This window comes from Camelus bactrianus, chromosome 17, assembly GCF_048773025.1.
Source record: "Camelus bactrianus isolate YW-2024 breed Bactrian camel chromosome 17, ASM4877302v1, whole genome shotgun sequence".
NCBI lineage: Eukaryota > Metazoa > Chordata > Mammalia > Artiodactyla > Camelidae > Camelus > Camelus bactrianus.
Genome location: NC_133555.1, coordinates 29,603,687 through 29,621,219, shown reverse-complemented (window position 1 = coordinate 29,621,219; position 17,533 = coordinate 29,603,687). Strand labels below are relative to the sequence as shown.

Genomic DNA, 17,533 nt, shown 5'->3' with positions numbered 1-17,533 from the left:
TGAAGAATTGAGCACATCACAGGGTCCTTACTGGGATTGACAAGTCTAGCCCTGATGTGCTGAGTGACACTTATCAGGGCACCTGTCCTCTCCAAAGACCTCCAAATTCCCAGCCACTTCAGAATGTTTTCCTGTATGGTTGACTTCAACAGTTGCTTCAGAATGTCTACTCCAAGCCATCTGTTCCATTAGAAACCAAACACAGAAAAGGAAGAAAAATGGGACAAGGGTCAGCAGAACTTTACTGCTGCTTTATGTCTTTTCTGGCAGTTACAAAACAAACCAGCTAATCACTTAGATAATCTACTTGGTTTACAAATTTCGTGGTAGCATAAACCACTCAGTAGGTTCTAATTAATACCCTTTAGCACCAAAAGGGCACCACGCCAAGGACAGCAGCCTAAAGAAGACTTCCAACATCTGACAAAGATGGAGAGAAGGAAGGACAGAGACTCGCCTCTTCCCCATGAGGAAAAATCATTTTCTGGTGGTCAAATTGCGTGGAGTGTGGAACTGTTATCAATATTATGATAAAATTATATTCTTCGCTGCAAGTATGAAGCCTGTAATTGTTGATTTCATCCTCCGATGTGGCCAATTATGGATACATATATTGGTAGTAACTCAGTTGGGCTCTTGGCATCTCCTACCAGAGTTGGCTAGAAATACTCGGGTGTCTGTTAGGAAAACAGGATAAGCGTGAAGTGGTGTGGCAAGAGATTCACCGAGGCTGGAATTGTATTACCAAGCAGAGTCTATGCTTCTCTTAGTAAATCTATTGTCTCTAGGTCTCAAATGGAAAGACCCACTCTTCCTCTGGAGGATGACAAGGCTTTAGATGGGTAAGGCCTATGATTTCTCCTAATGGAGGCACATTACTCAACAATTAAATTTAACAACTTGTGGCCGATGTTTGAACCAGAGCCTCAGAGCTGTAGAGGGAATCAATAAAGTGGAAGGCAGAGTGTACTGCAAATGTAGTGAGAAGATGGATGATAAGTCCAAGAGGTTAAGACATACAGAAGATGTAGGGAGAAGGTTTAACACAAATCTAATCCAAGTTCTGGAAGGTGATAAAAGACAAAATAAGGGAGAAGTAATATCAAAGAGAGTGTTACCAATTATCAGAGTTCGGATTTACTGTAGAGGCATCATAGTGAAACTGATGAAAACCAAAGAAAACGAAACGAGCTTTAAAGCAGGCAGTGATAAAACACAGACTCCCTGCAAAGAAACAGCCTTTAGATTGGCTGCTGACGTCTCAACCACAAGGGAGCTCAGGAGAGTGGAATCTCTTTAGTGAGCTGAGAAGTGTTACTGTCAACCTAGAGATCAATACCCAGTGAGACTCTCTTTCAATAATGGCAATCAAATAAAGACAAACAAAAACTGAGTGTTTAGCCACAAATTAGTAACCTACAAAATGTCCTTAAAACTTAAATTCTAAAGGATATATGTTAGAAAAAAAATTAGTCCAAATGAAAATCTGATGTCAGTAGAAAGAGTAAGAAAAGACATTGTTCAATACATGGACTAATTGAATGAATGTATAAAGTGATAATAAAAATGAAACCAAATGGGATGGAGCAACGCAAAAATAATAGCTGAAACAAAAATAACTGGCGCATGGTAGTAAAAGAAGCCCATCTGAGACAATAATAATGGATAATAATCATTGGAAGGAGGGTGATCTGGGAGTGAAATTATCCTAAGTTTTGTGGATTGTTTAGGAGGATAGGAAGTATGTTAATTAAATCTGGACTTCTTTAAGCTAAGTATGCTTGTTAAAATTGCCTGTAACTACTAAGAGAATAAGCATGGAGCATAACATCCGCCAAAGAAGTAGCAGGGAAAAATGAAATAAGAAGACAAAAGCCAAAAAAAGGAAAAAAAGGAGAAGAATCAGAAGAAGTAGGACAAATCCAAAGCACATAGCAAGGTAAAGGAAAAAAACTTAAACATACCTGCATTTATAATGAAGATAAATGGGTTAATGTCTACAGATAAAAGACAAAAACTGCCAGGCAGAGTTGGAATTTTAAAAGTTCAGTTATATGCTGTGTATAAAAGCAGAAAGTAACAGACTTGCAAGAACTGGGTAAATCTATCAATATAATAGAAATTTCTTCAGTACACCTCTTTCAGTATTCGACGGATCAAGCAGACCAAGAAACCATTAACAATTGAAAAAGACAATCCACAATCCTGATTTGATGGCTTACATAGAACATTGAGCCCAGCAATTTGAGAATACACCCTCTTTTCAAGCACAAAATCTGGCCACAAAATCTTCCCAAAGCTAGCCTTGGAAAGTTCAGAAACTTGGTTTCGTCTGTGCTACATTCTCTGACCTTTATGCACTGAAGGGGGGAAAGAGTAGAGGGGAAAAAATAAATATATATTTTAAAAAAAGCACAAATTTGGAAATTAAAAAAACAATGTGTCAAAGGGAAATAATAATGGAGATCAGAAAATACTTATGTGGGAAGCATCTCTCAGGGGAATTATACTTTCAACGCTCCATTAGAAAATAAGAAGTTCTTCAAATTAATGAACTAAGCATTCAGCGGACAGATTTAGGGAGGAAAGTATCAGGATAAAAACAAAGAAAATAGAAGGAAAGCAATAATAAGGATAAAGCAAAAATTAATAAAATAGGCAACAAATACAGAAGAGTGAAGATCAACAAATCCAGATGTTGATTCTTTAAAAAGACTAATAAATAGAAAATTGTCACCAATATTAATCAACAAAAGCACATTGTAAAATGACTATAACTCAATAAAAAATGTTTTTAAAAAAAGCAAAAAAATAAAATAAAAACAGATAATATGCAAATAAGCAATATTTAGAGTGAAAGAAAAGACAATTGCAGATGCTGCAGAGATTAATAGTTAATAACAGGTTATTATGGATAACTTTATGCTAATAAAGTTAAAAATTTTGATAGAATGGATAGAATAGATTTCCCCTACTTCACCACTTACAAGGGCAGCGGCCTGTCAGAGTACAACGCCGTCCGGAAGTACGTCCAGGCTGGGGTCACCTACCTCTTTGTGCAGCTGTGCAAGATGCTGGCCCTGGCCACTTTCTTTCCCACCTGGGAAGGCGACATCTGTGATTTCACTGGGGAGTTCATGAAGGCCAGCGTGGTTGTGGCAGACCTGATAGGCCTAAACCTTGTCATCCCGGCATGCCGGCAAGGCGGAATACAAGATCCTGGTTGCTGCCCTGGGCTGGGCCACCGCCAAGCTGATTATGTCCCGCTGCATCCCCCTCTGGGTTGGAGCTTGGAGCACTGAGTTTGACTGGAAATACATCTAGATGAGTTTTGACCCCAGCACCAGTCTGGTGCATTACATTGTCACACCTGCCCAGCTGTGGAAGATGACATGCTACTACCTGTACCACACTTTCCAGCCAGCAGTCCTCCTGCTGATGTTCCTTAGCGTCTACAAGGCCTTTGTCATGGAGACCTTCGTCCACCTCTGTTCCCTGAGCAGCTGGATGGCACTGCTGGCCTAAGGGGCAGTGACAGGGCTGCAGGTCCTCAGCACCCTGGTCCTGTGTGTCTCTGTTGTCAACATGCCCTCCTAGGCTTGATGTCCCAGACTGTCACATACCTGATTTTTTTAACTCATAAAAATCCAAGAGAATCAGTTTAAAAAAAAAAAACTAATAGAATCAGAAAGAGAAGTAAGTTACAGTGGATCAAAATTAATATACAAAAATAAATTTTAAAATTATGCAATATTCTATTTTTTTAAAACATCCAATTCAAAAAATACCTTCAAAGTACAAGATACCTAGAAATAAACAAGACATATTCAGGACCTACTTAAGAAACTAGTAAAATTATACTGGGTACAAAATAAAGACATAAATTAAGAGGTACATCATAGACGCCCTTGGATAGGAAGACATAATATTATATCAATTTTCTTGAAAACTAGCCTGTGAAATAAATACCATCTCATTACTTTAGGACTTGATAAAATTTTTCTAAAATTAGTTTGAAGAATAATCAGTGGAAATTGCAAGGAAAATATTTTTTAAAAGTAGAAGTAATGCTCTAGCAGAGATTTCTCAAACTCCTGGATATTAAAATGCATCATAAAGCCTTGGTGACAAAAACAATATGACATTTACTTAAGTACAAGGATATTGCACCAAAATGTTTGCTGGAGCACTATTGGTATAATAAAAGAATAGGAGCAATCTTAATGTCTATTGGTATGAACCCATTTAATACATTATATAACAGTAGACATTGAACTATTATTTCAGTATTATATCAATAAATATGAAACATGAAAAACCTAAATAAAAGTTAATCCATATCAAGATACTTCACATTAAATCTATAGGATACCAAAACAACAAGTTTCTACTGTACAGCACAGGGAACTATAGTCAATATCTTGTTGTAACCTATAATGAAAAAGAATATGAAAAGGGATATAGGCATGTATATATATGACTGAAACATTATGCTGTACATCAGAAATTGACACAGTGTTGTAAACTGACTATACTTCAATTAAAAAAAAAATCTATAGGACACCAAAAGCAATGAGAAAAATCTTAGAAGCGAGTAGAGAGGAGACTATACTATGAACCAAAAGATGGCACTTTGAAGGGCAGGAAACTTCTCAAAAACAACAGTATAGGTCAGAAGAAACTTGAATAATATACCAAAAATAGGAAGAATAAATAGTAAGCCTAGAATTTTCCCCCTCAGCTAAATTACCATTCCAGAATGAGAGCATAGGGTAAAATATAGTTTCACACAAAGTCTGCAAGAATTTACCACTTGAAGGTCCTTCTGAAAGAACCATCAGAGAATGGATCACAGAGAGAAGAATCTGAACCCCTCTGGGAGGAGGGAAGAAGAGAGAAGCAATGTGAACAAATTGGGAAAATCTAAAGCAAGAACTGGGTGTATAAATTATAATTACTAATTTTGCAGAGTGAGACAAAAACATGAGATTACAATAATGTATCATTAAAGAGGGGGTAATGAGAGGCAAAACATTGCATATACTATGATTTTAAGTTAAGCAACCGTGTTAAGAATACTGTGTTGACTCTGAAAAATATATCTAAAAGAAATACGTAATGTGCAGACCGGTGAAGGAATCAAAGAAGAATTGTAAAGAAAAGAAATCAAGCAAATCAACAAAGGAAGGAAAGGAGGGGGGAAAATCATAAGGAATAAGCAAGGTAAAGAAAATACCCAAACATAGATAAGTTTTACTCCTTAGGATGTAAGAGGGTATATGATGGACCATTTCTCTTGTGTTAACAAGACACCACATGAAAAATCATCAGGAGCTAGTAAAGAGCATTTAGAGCCTTGAATAACCGAATTACAGAGAAACGAGGCCATTTATTGTAAAGTGAGTAGGATTTATTACCGCTGACTCTCCTTACCTTTCCGTGCAGAGCACCATATAAACAACAAATTTATACTGTATAGCACAGGGAACTCTATTCAATGTCTTGTAGTAACTTATGGTGAAAAAGAATATGAAAACGAATGTATGTATGTTCATAATATGACTGAAGTATTGTGCTGTGCAACAGAAATTGACACAACATTGTAAACTGACTATACTTCAGTAAAAATATATAAAAAACAAAAATTAAAAAAAAGTGAAGTGAGTAGAACCTCAGCTTCAGTCTGGGTGCAGATGGACAGGAGTGGGTTTCAACCATAAACAGAGATCATTTGTGCAGATAAGAAGAAATCAGCCAAACTTCAGATGAAAGCTTGGATGAGCAGGACTAAATCCAAATGCAAAAACAAATGACTCATCCCAACAACATTCATCCCTCTTCCACACCCTCAAGTTTTGCCAAGAAAGTATCAATACAAGAAGGAAAAAAATAGGGTTCAAGGATCCTACTGGAGGTAGAAATCAAAGATAAAACAAAAATATTTGAAAAGACAGTCTAGCTGCCTCCCAGCTCAAAAACTAGCAAAATCCAAAGGGGAATGGTTGATGGAACAAATATGACCCCTTACCTCTGAGCTTTCCTCCACCAATTCAAATCCAGTCATGGGAATAGCATCAAACAAATCCCAAATGAAGCGTGTTCTACAAAATACCTATGACCAAACCCCTCCAAACTGTCAGGATCATAAAAACAAAGAAAGTCTGAGAAACTGCCGTGGACCAGAAGAGTCTAAAGAGACATAACGACTAAATGTGATGTGGTCTCTTAGATGCGATCCTGGAACTGAAAAAGGACGTTAGTGGAAAAACTGGTGACATCTTAAAAAAAGTCAGAGTTTAGTTAATAGTAATGTACCAGTGATGGTTTTTGAGTTGTGGCAAACGCATAATGGTTATGTAAGATGTTAATAAATGGGAAAACTGGATGAAGGTTGTAGATGGTACCTCTATACTATTCCAACTCCTCTGTAAAACTATTTTAAAATTAAAAGTTTGTTTTTAAACAAGATTATACTGTATAGCACAGGGAAATATATACAAGATCTTATGGTAGCTCACAGCGAAAAAAATGTGACAATGAATATATGTATGTTCATGTATAACTGAAAAATTGTGCTCTACACTGGAATTTGACACAACATTGTAAAATGACTATAACTCAATAAAAAATGTTTAAAAAAGTTTATTTTTAAAGGAGAAACAAACACCTGTTTACAAAGTGCAAAACATTTGTGTATAAATTTAATAAAAGATCTGCAAAAACTGGCATGCTGAAAATTTAAAAATATAGCCCACAATAATTTTTTAAATTATTTAAAAATTAGACCTAACTAAATGGAGAAATGCTTGAGAACCTCAATATTGTTAAGATGTCATTTCTCCTCCAGTTAGATCAGTTGAACCAACGTAATCCTAATCTAAATCCCAATGTGCTTTTTTGTAGAAATTGACATGCTGATTCCAAAATTTAAACGAATAGCCAAAACAACTTTGATGAAGAGGAGCAACTTTGGAGGATTTATACTGTGTGATTTCAAGACTTACTGGTAAGTGGAGGTAATCAAGACAATGCAATAAGAATGTGGGTATAGACATGGAACTAGAACAGAAATGGACACACTTGTATATGGTCAGTTGATTTATAACAAAGGAGTCAAAGTGAATGACTGGATAAAGGATGGTCTTTTCAACAATGGTGCTGACATAACTGGATATCTTTATATTTTTAGAAAGTGAACATCTACATCATACCATAAACAAGGATTAATACAAAATGGCTCATAGACCTAAATGTAAGAGCTAAAACTATAAAACTTAATTTAGGAAACAATTTTTATAAGTTTGGGCTAAGTAAAGATTTTTTGATTGGATAAAAGGATTGTGATTTATGGGAAAAACTGATAAAATGGAGTTCATAAAAATTAAAAACATCTGCTCTTTAAAAGTTATCAGTAAGAAAAATAAAAAATAGACTACATACTGGGGGAAATATTCAATATATATACATACGTATTTATGTGCATATATGTATATATATTTGCATCCAAAACATATAGAGAACACATGCAATTCAATGATAGTAAGATTAATAATCCAATAACAATGAGTAAAAATTTGAAATAAAATTTTTTCTGAAATTCACAAAAGTAGATACACAAATGGCCATTAGGACATAAATCTATATTCTTAGTCATTAAAGAAATTCAAATTAAAACCACAATGAGCTAGCACAGTCTACTCCAGAAGGGCTAAATTTTTGGAATTGACAATACCCACTCTTGGCAATAATGTAAAGCAACTGGAATTGCTGATGGCAATATAAAATGATGAAACAATTTTGGAAAACAGTTTGGGAGTTGCTTATAGAGATAAGCATCCATTCATCATAAGACCCAGAAATTCTACTCCTAAATAGTTACCTGAGAGAAATGAAAATATATCCACAAAATGTTTTGTACACAAATTCACGGCCTTCATTCAAAGAAATCAAAACCTAGAAGCAACTATCCTATGCACAAGTCAACAGAAAGAATGAACAAAGTCTTACATGTTCATGCAATTAAATACTACTCAAGAAAAGGACACAACTCTGATTCGTATAACAATGGCATAGATTCCAAAATATGATTTTTTTGCAGAAGCAGACACAAGAACATACTGTGAAATTCCGTTTAGACAAAGTTCGAGAACAGGTAAAACTTATCTATGGGGTAGAAATGAGAACAGTGGTCACCTCTGGATGGAGGGCTGACCACCCAGGAGGATGAGGAAACCTTCTGGGATGATGGCACTATTCTGTATCTTGATTGGAGTGTAGATTACATGGGTGTATATATTTGTTAAAATTCATCTGTCTCCAGATGTCCTAAGTTGTCATCTGTGGTCCATGAGTATTTATTAAGCCCCTGGATAGTGCAGACATTACCCTTTGCACCATGATGTAGGTAGAAGCTCTTAGAATCTGCCCTCAGGTACCATCTCATCTTGCTGAGAATCTGGAATATCCACTTAATCAGGATCCACGCACTCAAGGTATGATGAGCACCAGGTAGAAGGAGGCAAGCAGAGAGAGCTAGACTGGGAATACAGAAGCTTTCCTCCAGGTGCCCATATGCAGCCTTGTTGCAGAGACGCTCCTGACTGCCATTTGTAGCAGGGGCTTCTCCCAAGCTGCTTCCCTGTACACCCTAACATCCCTGTAGATAATTCACAGGCCCACAGCTGATTGATACCACTTTCCTTTCATCTCTAAGTGAAGTGCAACTTTCAAGTGCAAGGAATTCATATACAAAAACCTTTCACGGGTGTTACTCCACACTCTGCTCTAAGAAGATACCATCGTGGCCCATCACGGCAGGAAGCTAGCAGTGAAGTGCTGAACTTGGGCCCTTAACAGCTTGGGAGCCCATATATACTCTTCTGAGATGCTCTGCTGAGAGATTCCATGTGACTTAGACGATGTGATTTAGTCTCTGTTGGCAGCAAGATGTCACAAAGGGGAGGCTGTGTGAGCACCAAATGCTTGAGACACGATTCATCTGTCAGGGCCTCAATCCCCTAAGTCTTGTAGTTGCCGAACGGTTATTGTTAGATTTAGCTCTTTCTGCCCCTCTTCCTACACCTTTCTGGTAGAAAGATGGTGAGAGTTTGTGAGGGTAAAGCTCGATCCTAGGATACTAAGCATGAGCAGTGGGTTATAGGCATAAATTAATTGCTGGGGTCCAGAGGAGCAATCAGTCTGGTTCAGAAATCAACAACAAAACTCAGCAAGAAAAGAAATTTAGGATTGACTAATAATATCTGCCATGACCTGAAATGGAAAGTGGCGACGCATATTCATATGCTCTTCCCACAGTAGATGTTCCAGAATGAAGACAGTCTTACCAACCTCCCCAGAAATTGAAATAATAAAGCAGACTAATTAACTGCAAAAGTACATTGAAAGAATCTTAACACACTATGCCAATTTGAAGCATCATTACTACCAGAAGCAGCTGCCAATTCAAGCAGAAAGATGGTATCACATGCCTGTCTTCAGGGATTCAAGTGCACAAGAGATGAAAAGAAGATGAAAGGAGAGAAGTGAAAGTGCTGGCAAGCTTTACTCACTACAGTTTCCTGTGAAGAGAGGTCTGCACATTGCAGGTGATGCCAACCGTGATTTCCATTTAGCTTTTCTGAGAAACCAAGGAAGGATCCAGTGGGCAGGAGTCCTGGCTATGCTCGGCACAGCACACCTGTTCTGCAGTTAAACCATTCGCATTTGCGACTTGGACGCCAATGATCTGAATCAAACCTTAGTGGCACAAGTGCCCTCCATTTAACTGCAACCCCCCTTTGAGAACAGGGGCAGCGTCTTACAGATGAACGGCCCAGACCATCAGCTCTGCTGTAACAGAGTACGTGCATTCCTAAAGCTCACCACCTTATGCAAAATCATGCAATAAAAATCACAGGACTTACAGGGGGAATGGTGTTGAAGCACAATTCTCAAAATCTTCAGCAGGGACACATTTTGAAGAGGATAGGAACCTCATAAAAATGGTAGCACACTTCACATGTTCGACAATTGAGAAATACATAGCAGGCCAATAAACATGACGGTTGGCCTTGAAGAACAGACCTGGCATTCACTCATGGAAGTGGACGCGAAAGGCTGGCAGCCTGTGAGCTCTTCTTGGGCAGTAGTGGAGGGGATTATCTGAAATGAGACGAAAAATTGTAGTGCCAGATGCGGATGTTGTGGCTCATAACATCTGCAGTGACCTGAGGGGGATGGTGTGTTGGAGGTGTGTGCTTTTTGTGTATTCCTACATGTCTTTGTTCAGCTGGATGCAGTTTCCGGACTTCACCAAGTGTTTCTTCTGGGCAAAATTCAGCATACCCAAATGTAATATTTGTGTTATGCTCCTATTGTTCCCTAATACATCAATCTTACTGGAACATAGGTGAATTTATAAGAGAAGCATCATAGCAGAACTGACTGTATAAAAGTCTAGTCTGAAGCACAAAGGGACTAATTAATAATAATTATCACTTATTGAGAACTTAGCAAATCCTTAAGCAAGTTTTCTTAGCTAAGTATCATGACCAACTCACAAAAAGGTTAATATTGACAAAAGAGGAAACCTGGAGCTCAGAAAGTAAAATTATTCATGCTGTAAATGGTAACGACAATATTTGAACCGCTTTGGCAGGAATGCAACATCCATGTTGCATTCACCACTGTGTCTGTGGCCTTCCCAAGAGATTATCACATGTGAGGAGTAATTTATCCACTCATTGATTCATCGTCTGTAAAAGTGAAATAACAAGGTGAACCTAACAAGGTTATTACGATGAATAAATTAAGTAATAAATATAAACTCTTAACACATCAAGTGCTTCATCGATAATGGCTCTTGCTTTGGCCGTATTCATCACTACTCTCATTATCACATCTTCAACCAAAAAAGGGCCAGATGCAGTCAAAGAGGAATCTCAACCCATCTTGCATCGGGTCATTGTCAGAACTTCCTGTGCAATAAGAAAAACTGGATAAAGCCTTTCTCAGGAGGAGGCAGAAGAAACTAGATAAGCTTCCAAGGAAGAAGCAATAAGGAGAATTTTCATTGGTATTAAAATACTGGTTTTAAAATATAGTTCAATCTTTTTCATTAGTGCCTGGCTTCTGAAAACCCTGACTCTACTTCCTAAACTCTGAGGAAGCCAAGTGCCACGAAACACAGAGAGCCAATTCCAAATCGACTCAAAGAACCAAGGAGATCAGAGAAAATAAGTTAGTGGCAGTCTTGAAAAAACTTTAAAGCAGCAATTGTGGCTTCTTCAGTCACATCCTGTCCCTCGTATTACACAAAAACAAAGTACCCTTAGGGGACTAAGAGGCTATGGTTTGCCATGAAGTAAACCCAATATTACTCATTTGACCAAGAGAACTGTTCCCAATTGTTTGTCCTTTGATGTAAATGGACACAGAGAATTAAACTCAGTATCTCCAAAGTCTGTAATAGATTACCTGATTTTCAGGTATCAAATTCAAGAGAAGAAACCTAGACATAAAAATATCCTCTGGTGAAAAACATTGCTGTCCATAGGAATCCTGTACTCTCCGCTACTGTCAGCAGTGGGTTCCATTCTGCATTTGGGGATCCACCCTCCCCCAGCTTAGGTCAACCAGCTGTCACCTGGGACAATCATACCCCATTCTCCTGGCCGGAGTGGTTGGCTCAGGGATAGCACAAGCCAGTCAAAGTCAGTGGGACCCTATCAGACCTTGATCTGCATTGTTGAGATAGGGACCCAGAGTCTTTCCCCACTAGAACCAGAAAAGATGAAGACGATGCTTCTGCAGCTCTTTTGCCACTGAGAGAGGCAATTCCTTGTGCGAACTGAGACCAGGGGATGAGATGAAGAGAGGACAGAAACTGGGTGCTGGTGGCATCTTTAGAACATGTACATCTATCCCTGCCTGCAGCCTCCGTTCTCATGGAGCATATTTACATGTGCGATTACATTTATGTCTTACTTACACCCAAACCTTGACTGGACTCACCTGCATCTGGTAATTTCCTATCTGGAATGCCTTCATTATTCCTCCCTGCCTGCCTAAAATCTAAAAATCTTTCAAGACCAAGATTCTTTTCAGCAGATTCTCCCCTGACCACTCCAGCCCTGGCCACTGTTCCTGCCTCTGGGGTGCCAAACACTGGCTACCGGAGCCACTGCTCTACAAGGTGACATGTCAGAAAACATGCTGGATACTCACCATTTACCCCCAATCATGGTGGAAGCATGTTGGAGTCCTACGGAGCTCCTCCTAGAGCCTAGCTCAGTTCCATATATATATATATAGTCTCGGAAAATGTTTAATTGACTGATGAAGTTGATAAAAATGAGTTTCTGAAATCGAGAGAATATTTAGTAAAAGAAATATTCTTATCACACAAATTTAAAGACTCCAGAATAATATATTTCTATTACAGATTCCACACCTTTTATAGTTTTTCATGAGCACCACCACCACAGCAATACCAACTATATGTAATAAACAATATATTTTGAGTGGTTATGGTAGGTAAGTCTTTTGCATAATATTTTATTTCTTTTTCACCACAAACTCATGAGCTTACCCCATTATTAACCCTACTTGGTAAATGAGAAAACCAAGGCTCAGAGACACGAAGTGACTTGTATGAGGCCGCAAGGTTAACACGTAGCAGAGCCGGGATCGGAACTCTGGTAGTCTGGCTCCAAGGTACTTGCAGTCACTGTGCTGCACTACCTCTCAAGATCACAGCCTCTCCACCAACGTGTGCTGTGATTGCACCCCTAAAACCCATGGTAGATGTATCTTGCTTAATATGCTTCATGTATATAGTTTATAATTGCCAAGAATGGCACCACAATAAATTTCATCAGTTTAATGAAATTATCTTTTAAAACACTTCAAGATGATAGAGATTGGCTAATTTTAAAATAATTTCTACTAAAGGGCTCCATCAATAGTGCAGTGATAACTCCGATGTAGATGGCCACTTTACTAACGTCCTGTCCATCACTTTCACATGTGCTGCACAGGTAATCTGTTCAATCCATGGTCTACATGATAAAGATGAGACACTTCTTTTATGGCACAATTTTCTTTTTAAATGTAACCAAGTAGATATTTGATAAAACTGGATTTAATCCTCTCTGGAAAGTGGATCCTGAGATTGTACAAGAACTGAAGGACTCCTTCAACAGAGGGATGGGATGGAATCAATCCTGGTTGAGGCCAGTTCTGCAAGCTGAGGCACCCCAACTGGTGTGGACCACGTAACACATTTGTCTTATTATGGCCCCAGCCCCTGAGGTTGGTGGCTCTGAGTCTGCAGTTAGGATCTAAAATTCTGTATCTCCAAGCAGAGCTCAAGGGAATTGCACACATAAACACTCAGCTTTGGAGACTCCAACTACAATTGCTCAGCAGAACTTTTTTTTTTTTTTTTTTGCTTTGTTTTCACCATTCCTTTTAAAACTAAAACAAACAAAAAGCAATAACAACAACAAAACTCCTCATAGTTTCTGCTGGCATGCCAGTGTTTAGACACACTGGAATAAGTACAAGATGAAAGGTGTCAGATTGCTGGATGTGTGTCCGGTCTCAGTTTTACACCTGAGAAGGTATAAAGGGGAGAGGAGGAAGAGGAGGGGGTGGGAATCATCGAAGTCAGGATGATTCTAGCACTGGATGTGTAGTTAATAAAGACCAGTCTCTAGAGGCAAGCCAGTACTTTATCCATGTTCTACAAAGAAATAGTCATCTGTCCAGCATTGAAGGTAACAATGGCTATTTTTTTATTTTTATCTTACATACTTCCTTTTGAATGTAACTCCTATGTCAAATATGACCCACTTATATAGAAAACATGTTCAGTATTCAGCAAGGAGGCAATGGTTCCAGTGATAGCCCACTATTTTCCAACTCTCTGTGTTCAGCACCTAACCCCTTGACCATGCATCCCCTGTGCTGTCAGTTACCCATCTGGTGGACAGAATTCTTCTAAGGAGGGAATAGATCACCTTCAGTTCTCCAGAACTGGACATGGCCAACCAGATAACCACTTGGCTCATGGATTGAAGAAGTGCATCTCCTGGGTGTGAACCTAGGTGACCATCAGAGCCACACTCAAGAGTCTAAGATTCAGTTCCTACATAAGTATCTACTATAAGAATTCTGTCACTGGGTCACCTGAAAGTTCCACAAGTAACTCTCTACCTTGACCCTAAAGACTTTCTGACACATTGCTCTCTCTGACATCATCTTCAAAGGTTTATGGGTGTTCATAAAAAATCATTTCATGGAAATACAGAAAAACATACAAACCTCACATATGTGGAGAAGACAAGTACATTTATAAAGATGTTAAAAGAGGGGACATCTCCAGGTTAAAGTGCTATGGATGATTTTTGTATCCTTTTAATGGTGTTTTCTTTTTTCCCTCAAACTATGTTTCAGATTTATCACTTTAAAAGTAAGTTCTTTACTTAAGTCATGTAATGATGATGAAATATGTCAATTAGAAATTAAATCAGTGATACAATTAATGCAGACCTTGGGTAACAACTGTACTACTTAACTTTAAAAGATATATATGTGTGTGTGTGTGTGTGTGTATATATATATATATATATGTATATATATATATATATATATATATATATTCCCCAGGCAGCAGAAACCACTTAAAACTTCACCTGCTTTCAGTCCGTGACTCTCTCAGCTCCAGCGTCGAATCCCAGGAAAGACAATTTATTGGTCTATCTTAGGCCATCTTCCCACCCCCTTCTCTGTTGAGGAAAGGTCACCCTAACTGACAATCCCAGCATGACTCCATGTGGTAAGGGAAGAGGAGCTCCCCTCGGAAGCAAAGGGCTATGGAGACAAAAGAGTAAAAGCAACGACCATCCACCATGAAGACATTGACTGTCGGGGCCCCACCATGTGCCGTACACCAGCTAAATACACATGTGCCAGAGATCACCCCATTTAATAATAGCAGACTTCATGGTTATTCCCATTTTACAGCTGAGGAAACTGTGGTTAGATAAGATTATCTAGCTTACTTATGTAACAGAGGTGAGTGGGAAGGTTGAGATTAACCCCAGTCTGTTTAACTCTAAATCCCACGCTCTTAGCCACTGTACTTATTCCACAACCCACCAAAACCTCCCCATCATTGCCCTGTTATTGATGTTACACATGCATCGTTTAGGTTGGAGTATCAAAGATAATGGGCACGGCCAAATGAAACACCATCACCCCACCCCTCATGCCTCATTAAATGGCTACCCATTGAAGGCAGAGATAACACCATTCAATACAGTAAGGGTTAAACATGACCACATTCAGAGATGCATACTGGAAAAGCCCAAAGAAACAGACTCAGGAATATGACCAGATTCCATCTCCCTTCTGTTATCAGAAAGAGAAGTGAGGCCACGATGTGTGCATGCCGGAGTCCATGGAAACCCTAAACACGTTTCTCTGAGTGCTTCTCCTCCTGGGTCTGGCCTCGGTGTATTTCATGGAAAGACAATCTGTCTGTTTCTAATCCACTTACATTTAATTTATTTAAACGTTTTGGGCCAGAGTTATTTGAGTCCCAAAAAGCATTATGGGTCTACTTTACAAGACTTTAAAAAATCTGTTTCCTTTGAGCAAAGAAGTTCTATTTTGCCTCAAGTGATTTGACCAAAACCTCAAAAAAAAGTAAAATTGCCTCTAAATTCGGGACCAGAATGCTTAAGTCTATTCTAAACTCCATAAACACTCTTCTCTTAGGTACCTTAAACACACTCAGGCTATCTAATGATTATGGGGTTCATATGGACCCCTCAAATGTTGACCATCAAACCAGGAGAGGAAGCAGCATGATCCAAAGAGGGGAGGTTTTAAAGCTAGAAGGCAGAGGAACTGGCCACTTATGAGCTGTGTGGCCCTCACTGATCCGTTTTCTGTCTCTGGGCTTTGGCATTCTTTTCTTTTAAATAGAAAGGTATTTATGTTCTCTATAGGGAGTTTGAGGATCAAAAGAGAGAATTTATCCAAAGGCTTGGTCGCATGTAAAGGATAACCTTCATTAGTATCATTGCTACTAACTCTACAGTAAGTAAGTAGAAATAATCAAATTGGTGTGGCCAGCAGCTTAATCAAAATTAAGAAGATGAATTTTCACAGTTCATAGCAAAGACTGGCCATGCCAAAAAAGATCTGCTCGAAGATCTCAGCTTACTGACGTCAGCAAAACCCAGCTCTCAGGGTGTAGTCGATGTGCCCATCACTATGGCAATGGGTTGACATAAGAGCATGTGTTGGTGTGTTCAAGAGTCTAAAATAGTCTCAGCATAAATTGTGAACAAATTATCCAAATAAATCTGACTCCTGCCCCTTTAGCTCAGTAATAAAAATTTGTGTTAGGCATGGCTTACACAAAACCTTTCCTTGAATTTGATCGTGATGTAATTTTTATTGCAGGCTCAAATGGGGAAGGTTAATGATAGAGCAAATGTGAAAGGAAAGAAGCTAATTTGGGTGAAACATTAACTTGTTCAACTTTCAGACCGCAGCAAAAAATATGATGGTTAATTTCACGTCTTCGTAGGGAGTAATACACAGAACTGTAATGGTTTCAAAATGAACTAGCAAATGAAGAATGAAGTCTTCCAAATACTCCGAAACAATTTGTTCATTTTATTAAAAATGTACAGCAACATATATTATTCATTGACACAAGTGACATATTTTTTCCTGTCAGGTGAACCAAATTGTAAGAGTTACATTTGTTTCCCAGTGTGGTCTATGGGATGATGGCAGAATGCTACCTTAAGGGCAGGAAACTTGCTATCCAGAGTAGATTTTCCACACGACACTGCTAGTCGAAAGCAACTCCCCAGAGAAACAACGTCTGCTTCTGGGGGTCACTAAGGGCAACAGTAATGCTGAAGGGGATTTTTATGAGGAAGATTCTCCTTCATCGACTTTTCTGAACTGGGATCAGCTGGTGAGGAAGAGCAGACAATGGTACTTTATTCTCAAGAGCTGGACCATGAGTAAGCACAGGTAAACCCAGAATCCCTTCCCCCAATAGCCTCAGAGAGTTGAGAGAAAATAATGTTTTGAACCAGTGTGTTATTCTTTTTCTTTCCTCCCCACTGTCCCCTAGGCCTTTTCTCCATTTAAGTCAGTCCACCTTGAGCTCTTTGCCTCAGGACAAGATAAACCTTTTGGAGTCTGAAAACATCTGTCTTTAGTTCTCTGCAGCCGGGGGTGATGAGAGAGGGAAGGACTCCTGGGTAGTAACAGATGTGGACGAGATGGATGAATCTGTGTTGACAAAGCTCCCCACCTGAGACAGGAGGAGAGGTCCCAGGAGGTGGATGGCAAGCCTGAACGTGGACACGTGAGTACGTGGCTATCAGTGCACTGTTAGAAAGGGGCCCAGTGCCAGTTCCCCCACCCCTGTTAGGCTGAGTGCCCGCAGAGGGGGAAGGGACCTCAGATCCCCCAGGCTGATGTCTAGGGTCAGAGCAGA

At 38.9% G+C, this 17,533-nt stretch overlaps 1 pseudogene; it reads left to right on the top strand.

Moving 5' to 3' along the window:
- The first annotated feature begins 2,969 nt into the window (after positions 1 to 2,969).
- LOC105079595 (BOS complex subunit TMEM147 pseudogene) lies at positions 2,970 to 4,017 on the top strand (annotated as a pseudogene).
- The last annotated feature ends 13,516 nt before the right edge of the window (positions 4,018 to 17,533 follow it).